The 16,803-nt window shown below is 46.7% G+C and overlaps 7 non-coding genes across 7 annotated transcripts; 1 reads left to right on the top strand and 6 right to left on the bottom strand.

Annotated features, from left to right (window-relative positions):
* Positions 1–14: 14 nt before the first annotated feature.
* Positions 15–86, bottom strand: TRNAG-UCC (transfer RNA glycine (anticodon UCC)). Its single transcript has one exon. It is a non-coding gene; the product is annotated as a tRNA-Gly (tRNA).
* Positions 87–869: 783 nt separating this feature from the next.
* TRNAY-GUA (transfer RNA tyrosine (anticodon GUA)) lies at positions 870–956 on the bottom strand. The gene is given in 2 exon segments: positions 870–905; positions 920–956. It is a non-coding gene; the product is annotated as a tRNA-Tyr (tRNA).
* A 92-nt stretch (positions 957–1,048) lies between these two features.
* Positions 1,049–1,121, bottom strand: TRNAA-AGC (transfer RNA alanine (anticodon AGC)). Its single transcript has one exon. It is a non-coding gene; the product is annotated as a tRNA-Ala (tRNA).
* A 2,670-nt stretch (positions 1,122–3,791) lies between these two features.
* TRNAA-AGC (transfer RNA alanine (anticodon AGC)) lies at positions 3,792–3,864 on the bottom strand. The gene has a single exon. It is a non-coding gene; the product is annotated as a tRNA-Ala (tRNA).
* Positions 3,865–4,188: 324 nt separating this feature from the next.
* TRNAG-UCC (transfer RNA glycine (anticodon UCC)) lies at positions 4,189–4,260 on the bottom strand. Its single transcript has one exon. It is a non-coding gene; the product is annotated as a tRNA-Gly (tRNA).
* Positions 4,261–4,720: 460 nt separating this feature from the next.
* Positions 4,721–4,794, top strand: TRNAN-GUU (transfer RNA asparagine (anticodon GUU)). Its single transcript has one exon. It is a non-coding gene; the product is annotated as a tRNA-Asn (tRNA).
* A 410-nt stretch (positions 4,795–5,204) lies between these two features.
* TRNAA-AGC (transfer RNA alanine (anticodon AGC)) lies at positions 5,205–5,277 on the bottom strand. The gene has a single exon. It is a non-coding gene; the product is annotated as a tRNA-Ala (tRNA).
* Between the last annotated feature and the right edge of the window lie 11,526 nt (positions 5,278–16,803).

Here is a 16,803-nt window from a genome sequence, read left to right as displayed (position 1 = left end):
AACCTTGAAAGAAATGCGTTGGCCAGGAATCGAACCCGGGTCAACTGCTTGGAAGGCAGCTATGCTCACCACTATACCACCAACGCTTCTGTGATGGCTGTGACGGCTGTGACGGCTGTGACGGCTGTGATGTCGGTGATGTCGGTGACGTCTGTGATTCGCATGGCTTAGACTGACTACTTCTGCTATCATGAAGAGCAAAATTCGTTCACAAAGACCTTAAAACACCTCCAAAGAAGAGGAACAATGCGTTGGCCTAGAAACGAACCTGCCTCAATTACAATGGTGGAAACAGTAAAATTGATTGCTTAGCAGAGAATGGTTTCGATCCATCGACCTCTGGGTTATGGGCCCAGCACACTTCCGCTGCGCCACTCTGCTTCTGTCTGTAAAGGAGATGAGAAGCATAACTACCCTCTGGTTCCTGTCAAGCTGCTAGCGGGAAGGCGGTCTCTGCCGTTTCAGCAAGTTTAGCTGTAAAGCCGATTGTTATGGGCTGAAGTCCACCTGGAGACCAGCATTTGGGTTTTCGCTTGTGCCTAGTCACAAGCATGCAGCACTGTTGTCTCTGTGGCGCAATCGGTTAGCGTGTTCGGCTGTTAACCGAAAGGTTGGTGGTTCAAGCCCACCCAGGGACGAGGTCACCTTTTTGATTTGGTTGCACGTCACAGCTAAAGGTGGTTCTTTGGCGAGCCTTAGATGTGCTCTCAACTGAAAGCTTGGTCTCTGTGCCTGTTTTAAAGTCCCAATGTTGACGGGAGACATCTCTGGAAAGGGTGTTTCTAGTGTTAAGAGCAGGGGTCAGCGGAAGTGTGTGTGTTTCAGCAGCTTGAAACATCCCAAATGAAAACATACCCCCCCCAAAAATGTCCTTCGAGCCGGAATCGAACCAACGACCTAAGGATTGCCGATTGTTCTACTACAGTCCTCCGCTCTACCAGCTGAGCTATCGAAGGATTGGCAAGGCCGCATGTGCGCAACTCTTTGGCTTGGCTAAGAGTGCCATGAGCATTAGCTAAAAAGATGTTTGAAAAAGTCAAAAAGTTTTTGGAGGATGCGGGCATCGATCCCGCTACCTCTCGCATGCTAAGCGAGCGCTCTACCATTTGAGCTAATCCCCCATGTCTGACCCAAGCATTTAGCCACGCAATCCACCGATCAATCTCTGTAACTGTCTGAAACTTTTAATTTTTTTTTTAAGTGTCAAAATATTTTTGACATTAGAAAACTAAGACTGGGATGTTTACAGAGCTTTGCGTGGCTTAATACTTAGGACAAGAAAGTTGTTATGTAGCAGATGAGGCTCTAGAGCCATGGGACCCTTTTGGGAGGAGCATTGTAATGGGAGGAGCATTGTAATGTAAGGAGCTGAAAGGGTGCTTCTAGCTGCTACATTTTTTACCATGAAAGAGCAAGCATAGGAGACAGGTGACAAAACCTTGAAAGAAATGCGTTGGCCGGGAGTCAAACCCGGGTCAACTGGTTGGAAGGCAGCTATGCTCACCACTATGCCACCAACGCTTCTGTGACGGCTGTGATGTCGGTGATGTCGGTGATGTCGGTGACGTCTGTGATTCGCATGGCTTAGACTGACTACTTCTGCTATCATGAAGAGCAAAATTCGTTCACAAAGACCTTAAGACACCTCCAAAGAAGAGGAACAATGCGTTGGCCTAGAAACGAACCTGCCTCAATTACAATGGTGGAAACAGTAAAATTGATTGCTTAGCAGAGGATGGTTTCGATCCATCGACCTCTGGGTTATGGGCCCAGCACGCCACTCTGCTTCTGTCTGTAAAGGAGAAGAGAAGCATAACTACCCTCTGGTTCCTGTCAAGCTGCTAGCGGGAAGGCGGTCTCTGCCGTTTCAGCAAGTTAAGCTGTAAAGCCGATAGTTATGGGCTGAAGTCCACCTGGAGACCAGCATTTGGGTTTTCGCTTGTGCCTAGTCACGAGCATGCAGCACCGTTGTCTCTGTGGCGCAATCGGTTAGCGCGTTCGGCTGTTAACTGAAAGGTTGGTGGTTCAAGCCCACCCAGGGACGAGGTCCCCTTTTTGATTTGGTTGCACGTCACAGCTAAAGGTGGTTCTTTGGCGAGCCTTAGATGTGCTCTCAACTGAAAGCTTGGTCTCTGTGCCTGTTTTAAAGTCCCAATGTTGACGGGAGACCTCTCTGGAAAAGGTGTTTCTAGTGTTAAGAGCAGGGGTCAGCGGAAGTGTGTGTGTTTCAGCAGCTTGAAACATCCCAAATGAAAACATACCCCCCAAAAAAATGTCATTCGAACCGGAATCGACCCAGCGCCCTAAGGATTGCCGATTGTTCTACTACAGTCCTCCGCTCTACCAGATGAGCTATCGAAGGATTGGCAAGGCCGGGTGTGTGCAACTCTTTGGCTTGGCTAAGAGTGCCATGAGCATTAGCTAAAAAGATGTTTGAAAAAGTCAAAAAGTTTTTGGAGGATGCGGGCATCGATCCCGCTACCTCTCGCATGCTAAGCGAGCGCTCTACCATTTGAGCTAATCCCACATGTCTGACCCACGCATTTTGCCACGCAATCCACCGATCAATCTCTGTAACTGTCTGAAACTTTTTTTTTTTTTTTAAGTGTCAAAATATTTTTGACATTAGAAGACTAAGACTGGGATGTTTACAGAGCTTCGCGTGGCTTAATACTTAGGACAAGAAAGTTGTTATGTAGCAGTCTCTAGAGCCATGGGACCCTTTTGGGAGGAGCATTGTAATGGGAGGAGCATTGTAATGTAAGGAGCTGAAAGGGTGCTTCTAGCTGCTAAATTTTTTACCATGAAAGAGCAAGCATAGGAGACAGGTGAAAAAACCTTGAAAGAAATGCGTTGGCCGGGAATCGAATCCGGGTCAACTACTTGGAAGGCAGCTATGCTCACCACTATACCACCAACGCTTCTGTGACAGCTGTGATGTCGTTGATGTCGGTGATTCGCATGGCTTAGACTGACTACTTCTGCTATCATGAAGAGCAAAATTCGTTCACAAAGACCTTAAAACACCTCCAAAGAAGAGGAACAATGCGTTGGCCTAGAAACGAACCTGCCTCAATTACAATGGTGGAAACAGTAAAATTGCTTGCTTAGCAGAGGATGGTTTCGACCCATCGACCTCTGGGTTATGGGCCCAGCACGCTTCCGCTGCGCCACTCTGCTTCTGTCTGTAAAGGAGATGAGAAGCATAACTACCCTCTGGTTCCTGTCAAGCTGCTAGCGGGAAGGCGGTCTCTGCCGTTTCAGCAAGTTTAGCTGTAAAGCCGATTGTTATGGGCTGAAGTCCACCTGGAGACCAGCATTTGGGTTTTCGCTTGTGCCTAGTCACGAGCATGCAGCACCGTTGTCTCTGTGGCGCAATCGGCTGGTAACCGAAAGGTTGGTGGTTCAAGCCCACCCAGGGACGAGGTCCCCTTTTTGATTTGGTTGCATGTCACAGCTAAAGGTGGTTATTTGGCGAGCCTTAGATGTGCTCTTAACTGAAAGCTTGGTCTCTGTGCCTGTTTTAAAGTCCCAATGTTGACGGGAGACCTCTTTGGAAAAGGTGTTTCTAGTGTTAAGAGCAGGGGTCAGCGGAAGTGTGTGTGTTTCAGCAGATTCGAGCCAGAATCGAACCAGCGACCTAAGGATTGCCGATTGTTCTACTACAGTCCTCCGCTCTACCAGATGAGCTATCGAAGGACTGGCAAGGCCGTGTGTGCGCAACTCTTTGGCTTGGCTAAGAGTGCCATGAGCATTAGCTAAAAAGATGTTTGAAAAAGTCAAAAAGTTTTTGGAGGATGCGGGCATCGATCCCGCTACCTCTCGCATGCTAAGCGAGCGCTCTACCATTTGAGCTAATCCCCCATGTCTGACCCACGCATTTTGCCACGCAATCCACCGATCAATCTCTGTAACTGTCTGAAACTTCTTTTTTTTTAAGTGTCAAAATATTTTTGACATTAGAAGACTAAGACTGGGATGTTAACAGAGCTTCGCGTGGCTTAATACTTAGGACAAGAAAGTTGTTATGTAGCAGATGAGGCTCTAGAGCCATGGGACCCTTTTGGGAGGAGCATTGTAATGGGAAGAGCATTGTAATGTAAGGAGCTGAAAGGGTGCTTCTAGCTGCTAAATTTTTTACCATGAAAGAGCAAGCATAGGAGACAGGTGACAAAACCTTGAAAGAAATGCGTTGGCCGGGAATCGAACCCGGGTCAACTGCTTGGAAGGCAGCTATGCTCACCACTATACCACCAACGCTTCTGTGACAGCTGTGATGTCGGTGATGTCGGTGATGTCGGTGACGTCTGTTATACGCATGGCTTAGACTGACTACTTCTGCTATCATGAAGAGCAAAATTCGTTCACAAAGACCTTAAAACACCTCCAAAGAAGAGGAACAATGCGTTGGCCTAGAAGCAAACCTGCCTCAATTACAATGGTGGAAACAGTAAAATTGATTGCTTAGCAGAGGATGGTTTCGATCCATCGACCTCTGGGTTATGGGCCCAGCACGCTTCCGCTGCGCCACACTGCTTCTGTCTGTAAAGGTGATGAGAAGCATAACTACCCTCTGGTTCCTGTCAAGCTGCTAGCGGGAAGGCGGTCTCTGCCATTTCAGCAAGTTTAGCTGTAAAGCCGATTGTTATGGGCTGAAGTCCACCTGGAGACCAGCATTTGGATTTTCGCTTGTGCCTAGTCACAAGCATGCAGCACTGTTGTCTCTGTGGCGCAATCGGTTAGCGCGTTCGGCTGTTAACCGAAAGGTTGGTGGTTCAAGCCCACCCAGGGACGAGGTCCCCTTTTTGATTTGGTTGCACGTCACAGCTAAAGGTGGTTCTTTGGCGAGCCTTAGATGTGCTCTCAACTGAAAGCTTGGTCTCTGTGCCTGTTTTAAAGTCCCAATGTTGATGGGAGACATCTCTGGAAAGGGTGTTTCTAGTGTTAAGAGCAGGGGTCAGCGGAAGTGTGTGTGTTTCAGCAGCTTGAAGCATCCCAAATGAAAACATACCCCCCAAAAAAATGTCCTTCGAGCCGGAATCAAACCAGCGACCTAAGGATTGCCGATTGTTCTACTACAGTCCTCCGCTCTACCAGCTGAGCTATTGAAGGATTGGCAAGGCCGGGTGTGTGCAACTCTTTGGCTTGGCTAAGAGTGCCATGAGCATTAGCTAAAAAGATGTTTGAAAAAGTCAAAAAGTTTTTGGAGGATGCGGGCATCGATCCCGCTACCTCTCGCATGCTAAGCGAGCGCTCTACCATTTGAGCTAATCCCCCATGTCTGACCCACGCATTTAGCCACGCAATCCACCGATCAATCTCTGTAACTGTCTGAAACTTCTTTTTTTTTAAGTGTCAAAATATTTTTGACATTAGAAGACTATGACTGGGATGTTTACAGAGCTTCGCGTGGCTTAATACTTAGGACAAGAAAGTTGTTATGTAGCAGTCTCTAGAGCCATGGGACCCTTTTGGGAGGAGCATTGTAATGGGAGGAGCATTGTAATGTAAGGAGCTGAAAGGGTGCTTCTAGCTGCTAAATTTTTTACCATGAAAGAGCAAGCATAGGAGACAGGTGACAAAACCTTGAAAGAAATGCGTTGGCCAGGAATCAAACCCGGGTCAACTGCTTGGAAGGCAGCTATGCTCACCACTATACCACCAACGCTTCTATGACAGCTGTGATGTCGGTGATGTCGGTGACGTCTGTGATTCGCATGGCTTAGACTGACTACTTCTGCTATCATGAAGAGCAAAATTAGTTCACAAAGACCTTAAAACACCTCCAAAGAAGAGGAAGACACCTTATATACACCTGATAGAGGTGGGTGGGGTGCAAGGCCAACATGGAGGTAGCCCCTCCCCCGTATGTGCAATAAAGACAAAGAATAAGTAAGCCAGCACTTTAGTTGATACCAAACTATTATATGGACCTGGCCTACAGGCCAGGTCCATATAATAGTTTGGTATCAACTAAAGTGCTGGCTGACTTATTCTTTGTCTAATTATCTATACATATACTTGTGGGACAAAAGTGCAAAAAAAACTGATTGTATTTTGTAACTTTTGGGGGCTTCCATTTCTACGCAGTGCACTTTTTTGTCAAAATGACAAATTAATCTTAATTCTTTAGGTTTATACGATTACAATGATTTCCAATTTATTTAGTATGCCTAAAATTGTCATTTTCTGACTCCTATAACTTTTATTTTTCCGTATACGCAGCAGTATGAGGGTCATTTCTTGTGACGTAATCTGTTGGTTTTATCTGTACCATTTTGGCGTCGATCAGACTTTTAGATCACTTTTTACTTTTTTTTTACTTACATTTTTTTTAGGGATATGACGTGATCAAAAACTCTGGGATTTGGTAACACTTGCGCCATTTACTGTGGGGGATTAATAATGTAGTATTTTAATAGTGTGGACGATTCCTCATGCGGCGATACCAAATCTATTTATTTTTATTATGTATAAATGTTTTTTTTTTATATGGAAAATGTGAAAAGGGGGGGGTGATGTCAAGTTTTAAAGGGGTATTCTGGGCAAAAACATCTTATCCCCTATCCAAAGGACTCTCCGCGATCACCCTGCACCACCCGCATTCTATGCGGGGCTGCGTCTCCAGTTTCGGAAACCTGGAACAGGAGACGTGACATTATGCCACGCCCCCTCGTAAACATGAAGGGGGGGGGGGCGTAATGGCCGTCATGCTCCTTTCCATCGACATGAATTGAGGGGGCGTGATGTGACGAGGGGGTGTGGCTTTACATCACGTCTACAGTCCCGGAAACCCGGAGGTTTCCAAAACTGGAGATGCATAGAATGTGGGTGCTGCAGGGAGATAGCTTAAAGGGGTATTCCAGGCAAAAACTTTTTTTATATATATATATCAGTTGGCTCCGGAAAGTTAAACAGATTTGTAAATTACTTCTATTAAAAAATCTTAATCCTTCCAATAGTTATTAGCTTCTGAAGTTTTCTTTCTAACTGCTCAATGATGATGTCACGTCCCGGGAGCTGTGCATGAAGGGAGAACAGTGGCGTTGCTAGGGTTGGTGTCACCCGGTGCGGTAGAAAATGGTGTCACCCCATACGTCCCCCCCTCAGTAAGTTTTTAGCCTGTTGTGACAGACACCACTGTTGTAGCGCATTGTGAGAAATTCCAGTATAATAATCAGATATACCAGTTGCCACAGAATAGGAAAGTGTTAAAGAAGTTTTCACCATTGAAATATACAGCTCCCAGAATTACTTAACCCCTTAAGTACGTCCTGTCAAATCCCGGCCCCCCGCCGCTAGCTGGAGGGGAGCCGGTGCCCGATGCCTGCTGAAATCGTTCAGCAGGCATCGGGGCATATCGCCCAGGGGGGTCATTATGCCCCCCCATGTAGCGATGGCCGCAGATCGCTGGACAATTCAGTCCAGCGATCTGCGGCAGATTCCGGGTCAATCGGGTCTCCAGTGACCCGGTGACCCGGTGACCCGGAATTACAGGCTGTTCGGGGCCGTCTCCGACGGCCCCGAACAGCCAGAGCCTGCAGGGGTGAGGTGGCACTGGTGCCACCTCACGATCGCCCTGATTCGTCCGCCGGATTACCGGCCGACCAATCAGGGCGCCTGCTGCGGGTGTCACTCCCGCAACCTGCTCCGCCCCTCCTCCGGAGGACGTGAGCGGGACGTGCACCCTGGGTGCTGGGGACCCCGATCCCCGGCGTCAATGTTGTGATCGGGGCCCCAGGAGCGACGGCCGCGGCGGCGACGACGAGGGACTGACCTCATGCGGCTGGATCGTTGGAGGTGAGTGACAGCCTCCTGCTGTTGCTTAGCAACAGCTCCCAGCATGCAAAAAGGGCATGCTGGGAGCTGTAGTTATGCAACAGCAGGAGGCAGACCACCACAACTCCCAGCATGCCCTTATTGGCATGCTGGGACTTGTAGTTTTGCAACAGCTGGAGGCACATTTTTTCTATGGAAAAGTGTACCTTCAGCTGTTGTGTAACTACCACTCCCAGCTTGCACCAACAGCTAAAGTGCATGCTGGGAGTTGTAGTAGTGCATCTGCTGGTTGCATAACTACAACTCCCAGCATGCCCGTTGGCTGTCGGTGACTGCTGGGAGTTGTAGTTTTGCAACAGCTGAAGGCACACTGAGTTATGTAGCAAACCAGTGTGTCTCCAGCTGTTGCATAACTACAGTCCCCAGCATCCCCAGCCAAAGTAGTATGCCTCCAGCTGTTGCATAACTACAAGACCCAGCATGCCCTTCCGCTGTCCGTACATGCTGGGGGTTGTAGCTTTTGCAACAGCTGAAGGCACACTGGTTGCAAAACACTGAGTTTGTTACCAAACTCTGTGTTTCACAACCAGTGTGCTTCCAGCTGTTGCAAAACTACAACTCCCAGCATGCACTGATAGACCGTACATGCTGGGAGTTGTAGTTTTGCAACAGCTGGATGTCCCCCCCCCCCCCCCCCAATGTGAACGTACAGGGTACACTCACATGGGCGGAGGATTACAGCAAGTATCCGGCTGCAAGTTTGAGCTGCGGCAAATTTTCTGTCGCAGCTCAAACTGCCAGCGAGAAACTACTGTGAACCCCCGCCCGTGCGACTGTACCCTAAAAACACTACACTAACACACAATAAAAAGTAAAAAACACTACATATACACATACCCCTATACAACCCCCCTCCCCTCCCCAATAAAAATGAAAAACGTCTGGTACGCCACTGTTTCCAAAACGGGAGCCTCCAGCGGTTGCAAAACTACAACTCTTAGCATGCAATGATAGACCGTACATGCTGGGAGTTGTAGTTTTGCAACAGCTGGATGTTCCCCCCCCAATGTGAACGTACAGGGTACACTCACATGGGCGAAGGATTACAGTAAGTATCCGGCTGCAAGTTTGAGCTGCGGCTCAAACTGCCAGCGTGAAACTACTGTGAACCCCCGCCCGTGTGACTGTACCCTAAAAACACTACACTACACTAACACACAATAAAATACAAAGTAAAAATCACTACATATACACATACCCCTACACAGCCCCCCTCCCCTCCCCAATAAAAATGAAAAACGTCTGGTACGCCACTGTTTCCAAAACGGAGCCTCCAGCTGTTGCAAAACAACTACTCCCAGTATTACCAGATAGCCACTGACTGTCCAGGCATGCTGGGAGTTTTACAACAGCTGGAGGCACCCTGTTTGGGAATCACTGGCGTAGAATACCCCTATATCCACCCCTATGCAAGTCCCTAATTTAGGCCTCAAATGCGCATGGCGCTCTCACTTTGGAGCCCTGTCATATTTCAAGGCAACAGTTTAGGGCCACATATGGGGTATCGCCGTACTCGGGAGAAATTGTGTTACAAATTTTGGGGGGTATTTTCTGCTTTTCCCCTTTTTAAAAATTTAAAATTTTTGGGAAAAGAGGCATTTTAGGTAAAAAAAAATATTTTTTTTTACATATGCAAAAGTCGTGAAACACCTGTGGGGTATTAAGGTTCACTTAACCCCTTGTTACGTTCCCCGAGGGGTCTAGTTTCCAAAATGGTATGCCATGTGTTTTTTTTTGCTGTCCTGGCACCATAGGGGCTTCCTAAATGCGGCATGCCCCCAGAGCAAAATTTGCTTTCAAAAAGCCAAATGTGACTCCTTCTCTTCTGAGACCTGTAGTGCGCCAGCAGAGCACTTTTCACCCCCATATGGGGCGTTTTCTGAATCGGGAGAAATTGGGCTTCAAATTTTGGGGGGTATTTTCTGCTTTAACCCTTTGTAAAAATGTAAATTTTTTGGGAAACCAAGCATTTTAGGTAAATATTTTTTTTTTTTACATATGCAAAAGTTGTGAAACCCCTGTGGGGTATTAAGGTTCACTTTACCCCTTGTTACGTTCCCCAAGTGGTCTAGTTTCCAAAATGGTATGCCATGTGTTTTTTTTTTTGCTGTCCTGGCACCATAGGGGCTTCCTAAATGCGGCATGCCCCCAGAGCAAAATTTCCTTCAAAAAAGCCAAATGTGACTCCTTCTCTTCTGAGACCTGTAGTGCGCCAGCAGAGCACTTTTTACCCCCATATGGGGTGTTTTCTGAATCGGGAGAAATTGGGCTTCAAATTTTGGGGGGTATTTTCTGCTTTAACCCTTTGTAAAAATGTACATTTTTTGGGAAACCAAGCATTTTAGGTAATTTTTTTTTTTTTTACATATGCAAAAGTTGTGAAACCCCTTTGGGGTATTAAGGTTCACTTTACCCCTTTTTACGTTCCCCAAGGGGTCTAGTTTCCAAAATGGTATGCCATGTGGGGATTTTTGCTGTCCTGGCACCATAGGGGCTTCCTAAATGCGGCATGCCCCCAGAGCAAAATTTCTTTCAAAAAAGCCAAATGTGACTCCTTCTCTTCTGAGACCTGTAGTGCGCCAGCAGAGCACTTTTCACCCCCATCCTTTTTACCCCTTGCAAAAATTCAAAAATTGGGTCTACAAAAACATGCGAGTGTAAAAAATGAACATTGTCAATTTTCTCCTTCACTTTGCTGCTATTCCTGTGAAACACCTAAAGGGTTAAAACGCTGACTGAATGTCATTTTGAATACTTTGGGGGGTGCAGTTTTTATAATGGGGTCTTTTATGGGGTATTTCTAATATGAAGACCCTTCAAATCCACTTCAAACCTGAACTGGTCCCTGAAAAAAAGCGAGTTTCAAAATTTTGTGAAAAATTTCCAAATTGCTGCTGAACTTTGAAGCCCTCTGGTGTCTCCAAAAATAAAAACTCATAAATTTTATGATGCAAACATAAAGTAGACATATTGTATATGTGAATAAAAAAAAATTATTTTGAATATCCATTTTCCTTACAAGCAGAGAGCTTCAAAGTTAGAAAAATGCAAAATTTTAAAATTTTTCATCAAATTTTGGGATTTTTCACCAAGAAAGGATGCAAGTTACCACAAAATTTTACCACTATGTTAAAGTAGAATATGTCACGAAAAAACAATCTCGGAATCAGTAGGATAACTAAAAGCATTCCAGAGTTATTAATGTTTAAAGTGACAGTGGTCAGAATTGCAAAAAATGAGTCCTTAAGGTGAAAAAGGGCTCAGTCCTTAAGGGGTTAAAGGGGTACTCCACTGGAAAACATTTACTTTTATATCAACTGGTGCCAGAAAGTTAAACAGATTTTTAAATTACTTTTATTTAAAATCTTAATACTTACAGTACTTATAAGCTGGTGTATGCTCCACAGGAAGTTGTGTAGTTCTTTCCAGTCTGACCACAGTGCTATTTGCTGACACCTCTGTCCATGTCAGGAACTGTCCAGAGCAGGATAGGTTTACTATGGGGATTTGCTCCTACTATGGACAGTTCTTGACATGGACAGAGGTGTCAGCACAGAGCACTGTGGTCAGACAGAAAAGAAATTAAAAAAGAAAATAACTTCCTGTGAATCGCTTATACAGCAGCTAATAAGTACTGGAAGGAATAAGATTTTTAAATAGAAGTAATTTACAAATCTGTTTAACTTTGTAGCACCAGCTGATTAAAAAAAATGTTTTCCAGTAGAGTACCCCTTTGAGCAGTGGTGAGGTTATGCTGGGAGTTGTAGTTTCACTGACCTAACTGTAGAACTGACAAGTGACTCCAGCTCTGATAGAACATAGAGAGGAGAATACACAATGATATCAGTGATTACAGGTGACGTCTTCTCTATAGTGAGGAGAATACACAATGATATCAGTGACTACAGGTGACGTCTTCTCTATAGGGAGGATAATACACAATGATATCAGTGATTACAGGTGACGTCTTCTCTATAGTGAGGAGAATACACAATGAAATCAGTGATTACAGGTGACGTCTTCTCTATAGTGAGGAGAATACACAATGATATCAGTGATTACAGGTGACGTCTTCTCTAGTGAGGAGAATACACAATGATATCAGTGACTACAGGTGACGTCTTCTCTATAGTGAGGAGAATACACATTAATATCAGTGACTACATTTGACGTCTTCTCTAGTGAGGAGAATACACAATGATATCAGTGACTACAGGTGACGTCTTCTCTATAGTGAGGAGAATACACAATGATATCAGTGATTACAGGTGACGTCTTCTCTATAGTGAGGAGAATGTACAATGATATCAGTGACTACAGGTGACATCTTCTCTATAGTGAGGAGAATACACAATGATATCAGTGACTACAGGTGACGTCTTCTCTATAATGAGGACAATACATAATGATATCAGTGACTACAGGTGACGTCTTCTCTATAGTGAGGAGAATACACAATGATATCAGTGACTACAGGTGCCGTCTTCTCTATAATGAGGACAATACATAATGATATCAGTGACTACAGGTGACGTCTTCTCTATAGTGAGGAGAATACACAATGATATCAGTGACTACAGGTGACATCTTCTCTATAGTGAGGAGAATACACAATGATATCAGTGACTACAGGTGACGTCTTCTCTATAGTGAGGAGAATACACAATGAAATCAGTGACTATAGGTGACGTCTTCTCTATAGTGAGGAGAATACACAATGATATCAGTGACTATAGGTGACGTCTTCTCTATAGTGAGAAGAATACACAATGATATGAGTGATTACAGGTGACGTCTTCTCTATAGTGAGGAGAATATACAATGATATCAGTGACTACAGGTGACATCTTCTCTATAGTGAGGAGAATACACAATGATATCAGTGACTACAGGTGACGTCTTCTCTATATAGTCTTCCCTTATCTAATTCAGATGGTACATACCGCCAGGACTTGTTCCAGCTAAAACTTCTGTCTGTAGAATGTGACGCCCAGACGTCTCCTCACTATGTCAGCGCATTCTCATCCTCTATATGAAAACAAGTATTATTATAAACATGACAGACACTGTATCCTCTAAATATAATACTACTATACACTACACTCTTTGATTACAAACCTTCCATACACCATACCCACTGTATATAATACTACCACACACTGTACATTCTGAATATAATACCAACACATACTGTACACTCTGAATATAAATCTGCCACATACTGTACCCCTGAATATAATACCGCCACACACCGTATCCACTGAATATAATACTACCACATACTGTACCCTCTGAATATAATACTACCACAAACTGCGCCCTCTGAATATAATACTACCACAAACTGCACCCTCTGAATATAAATCTGCCACATACTGTACCCTCTGAATATAAATCTGCCACATACTGTACCCCTGAATATAAATCTGCCACATACTGTACCCCTGAATATAAATCTGCCACATACTGTACCCCTGAATATAAATCTGCCACATACAGTACCCCTGAATATAATACCGCCACATACTGTACCCTCTGAATATAATACTACCACCCACTGCGCCCTCTGAATACTTAGAGATGAGCAAACTACAGTAAATTCAACTCGTCACAAACTTCTCTGCTCGGCAGTTGTATTGTATTATGTATTGTCCTCATTATAGAGAAGACGGCACCTGTAGTCACTGATATCATTGTGTATTCTCCTCACTATAGAGAAGACGTCACCTGTAGTCACTGATATCATTGTGTATTCTCCTCACTATAAAGAAGACGTCACCTGTAATCACTGATATCATTGTGTATTCTCCTCACTATAGAGAAGACGGCACCTGTAGTCACTGATATCATTGTGTATTCTCCTCACTATAGAGAAGACGGCACCTGTAGTCACTGATATCATTGTGTATTCTCCTCACTATAGAGAAGACATCACCTGTAGTCACTGATATCATTGTGTATTCTCCTCACTATAGAGAAGACGTCACCTGTAGTCACTGATATCATTATGTATTGTCCTCATTATAGAGAAGACGTCACCTGTAGTCACTGATATCATTGTGTATTCTCCTCACTATTGTTACGCCTAGCGCTCCGGGTCCCCGCTCCTCCCCGGAGCGCGTACGGCGTCTCTCTCTCCGCAGCGCCCCGGTCGGTCCCGCTGACCGGGAGCGCTGCACTGTCATGGCCGTCGGGGATGCGATTCGCACAGCGGGACGCGCCCGGTCGCGAATCGCATCCCAGGTCACTTACCCGTTCCCGTCCCCTGCTGTCATGTGCTGGCGCGCGCGGCTCCGCTCTCTAGGGCGCGCGCGCGCCAGCTCCCTGAGACTTAAAGGGCCAGTGCACCAATGATTGGTGCCTGGCCCAATTAGCTTAATTGGCTTCCACCTGGTCCCTGACTATATCTGACCTCCTCCCATGCACTTCCTTGCCGGATCTTGTTGCCTTGTGCCAGTGAAAGCGTTTATGTGTCTCCAAAGCCTGTGTACCAGAACTTCTGCTATCACCCTGACTACGAACCTTGCCGCCTGCCCCCGACCTTCTGCTACGTCCGACCTTGCTTCTGTCTACTCCCTTGTACCGCGCCTATCTTCAGCAGCCAGAGAGGTTGAGCCGTTGCTAGTGGATACGACCTGGTCACTACCGCCGCAGCAAGACCATCCCGCTTTGCGGCGGGCTCTGGTGAAAACCAGTAGTGACTTAGAACCGGTCCACTAGCACGGTCCACGCCAATCCCTCTCTGGCACAGAGGATCCACCTCCCGCCAGCCGGCATCGTGACAGTAGATCCGGCCATGGATCCCGCTGAGGTTCCTCTGCCTTATATCTCTGATATCACCACGGTGATCGCCCAGCAATCCCGACAGATCGCCCATCTAACCCACCAGCTGTCAGAAGTGCCTCTCCCCCCCTCCCAGTCCAGTCAGGCAAGCCTCGGTGCCTCCTCGTGGCCCTCGTCCTGGTGTCACACTGCCCCGTGCCAGGCCTCGCCCTCTGCCCTCCCTCCCCATTCCCACTCCTGCTGTACTGCCTGCCGTTGAGGAATCCCTCCATCCTTTCCCGGTGTCCTCATCCCAGGGGGGGCAGTTACCGGACAAAGAGAAGGGGAGACCTAAGGGGGGGGGTACTGTTACGCCTAGCGCTCCGGGTCCCCGCTCCTCCCCGGAGCGCGTACGGCGTCTCTCTCTCCGCAGCGCCCCGGTCGGTCCCGCTGACCGGGAGCGCTGCACTGTCATGGCCGTCGGGGATGCGATTCGCACAGCGGGACGCGCCCGCTCGCGAATCGCATCCCAGGTCACTTACCCGTTCCCGTCCCCTGCTGTCATGTGCTGGCGCGCGCGGCTCCGCTCTCTAGGGCGCGCGCGCGCCAGCTCCCTGAGACTTAAAGGGCCAGTGCACCAATGATTGGTGCCTGGCCCAATTAGCTTAATTGGCTTCCACCTGGTCCCTGACTATATCTGACCTCCTCCCATGCACTTCCTTGCCGGATCTTGTTGCCTTGTGCCAGTGAAAGCGTTTAGTGTGTCCAAAGCCTGTGTACCTGAACTTCTGCTATCACCCTGACTACGAACCTTGCCGCCTGCCCCCGACCTTCTGCTACGTCCGACCTTGCTTCTGTCTACTCCCTTGTACCGCGCCTATCTTCAGCAGCCAGAGAGGTTGAGCCGTTGCTAGTGGATACGACCTGGTCACTACCGCCGCAGCAAGACCATCCCGCTTTGCGGCGGGCTCTGGTGAAAACCAGTAGTGACTTAGAACCGGTCCACTAGCACGGTCCACGCCAATCCCTCTCTGGCACAGAGGATCCACCTCCCGCCAGCCGGCATCGTGACAACTATAGAGAAGATGTCACCTGTAGTCACTGATATCATTGTACATTCTCCTCACTATAGAGAAGACGTCACCTGTAATCACTGATATCATTGTGTATTCTCCTCACTATAGAGAAGACGTCACCTGTAGTCACTGATATCATTGTGTATTCTCCTCACTAGAGAAGACGTCAAATGTAGTCACTGATATTATTGTGTATTCTCCTCACTATAGAGAAGACGTCACCTGTAGTCACTGATATCATTGTGTATTCTCCTCACTAGAGAAGACGTCACCTGTAATCACTGATATCATTGTGTATTCTCCTCACTATAGAGAAGACGTCACCTGTAGTCACTGATATCATTGTGTATTCTCCTCACTAGAGAAGACGTCACCTGTAATCACTGATATCATTGTGTATTATCCTCCCTATAGAGAAGACGTCACCTGTAGTCACTGATATCATTGTGTATTCTCCTCACTATAGAGAAGACGTCACCTGTAATCACTGATATCATTGTGTATTCTCCTCTCTATGTTCTATCAGAGCTGGAGTCACTTGTCAGTTCTACAGTTAGGGCTGGAAAAGGTGGATACAGTCCTAGGAGACTCTTTCCTAGGACTGTATCCACCTTTTCCAGCCCACCGGAGCACCTGAAGGCTGAACTAATTTACACAGGATAAGTCATCAACTGCCGAGCCGAGAAGTTTGTGATGAATCGAATTTACTATAAGTTCGCTCATCTCTAATAATACTACCACAAACTGCGCCCTCTGAATATAATACTACCACAAACTGCGCCCTCTGAATTTAACGTTGCCATATAGTGCACCCTCTGAATATAATACCACAACCACAGTAACACCCCTCAACATCCATTAGCTGATGCTATTACCACGGGAGGGGAGTATTGGTGGTGTTGCTAGTGGATGATGGGGGTACTACTACTGGGGGGGTGTTGCTGGAGGATGATGAGGGTGCTACTGGCCATCCCCCCTGGCAGTATCACCCCCATCATCCATCGGCAGGATCATCCTCCTGGCAGGAGCACCTCCATCATCCACCATCAGGATCTGCTGATGGAGGTGCTGCTGGGGGGGGGGGGTGTTGCTGGTGGATGATGAGGGTGCTACTGCCAGGGGGGGA

This window comes from Hyla sarda, chromosome 3 (assembly GCF_029499605.1).
Source record: "Hyla sarda isolate aHylSar1 chromosome 3, aHylSar1.hap1, whole genome shotgun sequence".
NCBI classification, from domain to species: Eukaryota; Metazoa; Chordata; class Amphibia; order Anura; family Hylidae; genus Hyla; species Hyla sarda.
This window is presented reverse-complemented; position numbering and strand designations above follow the sequence as displayed.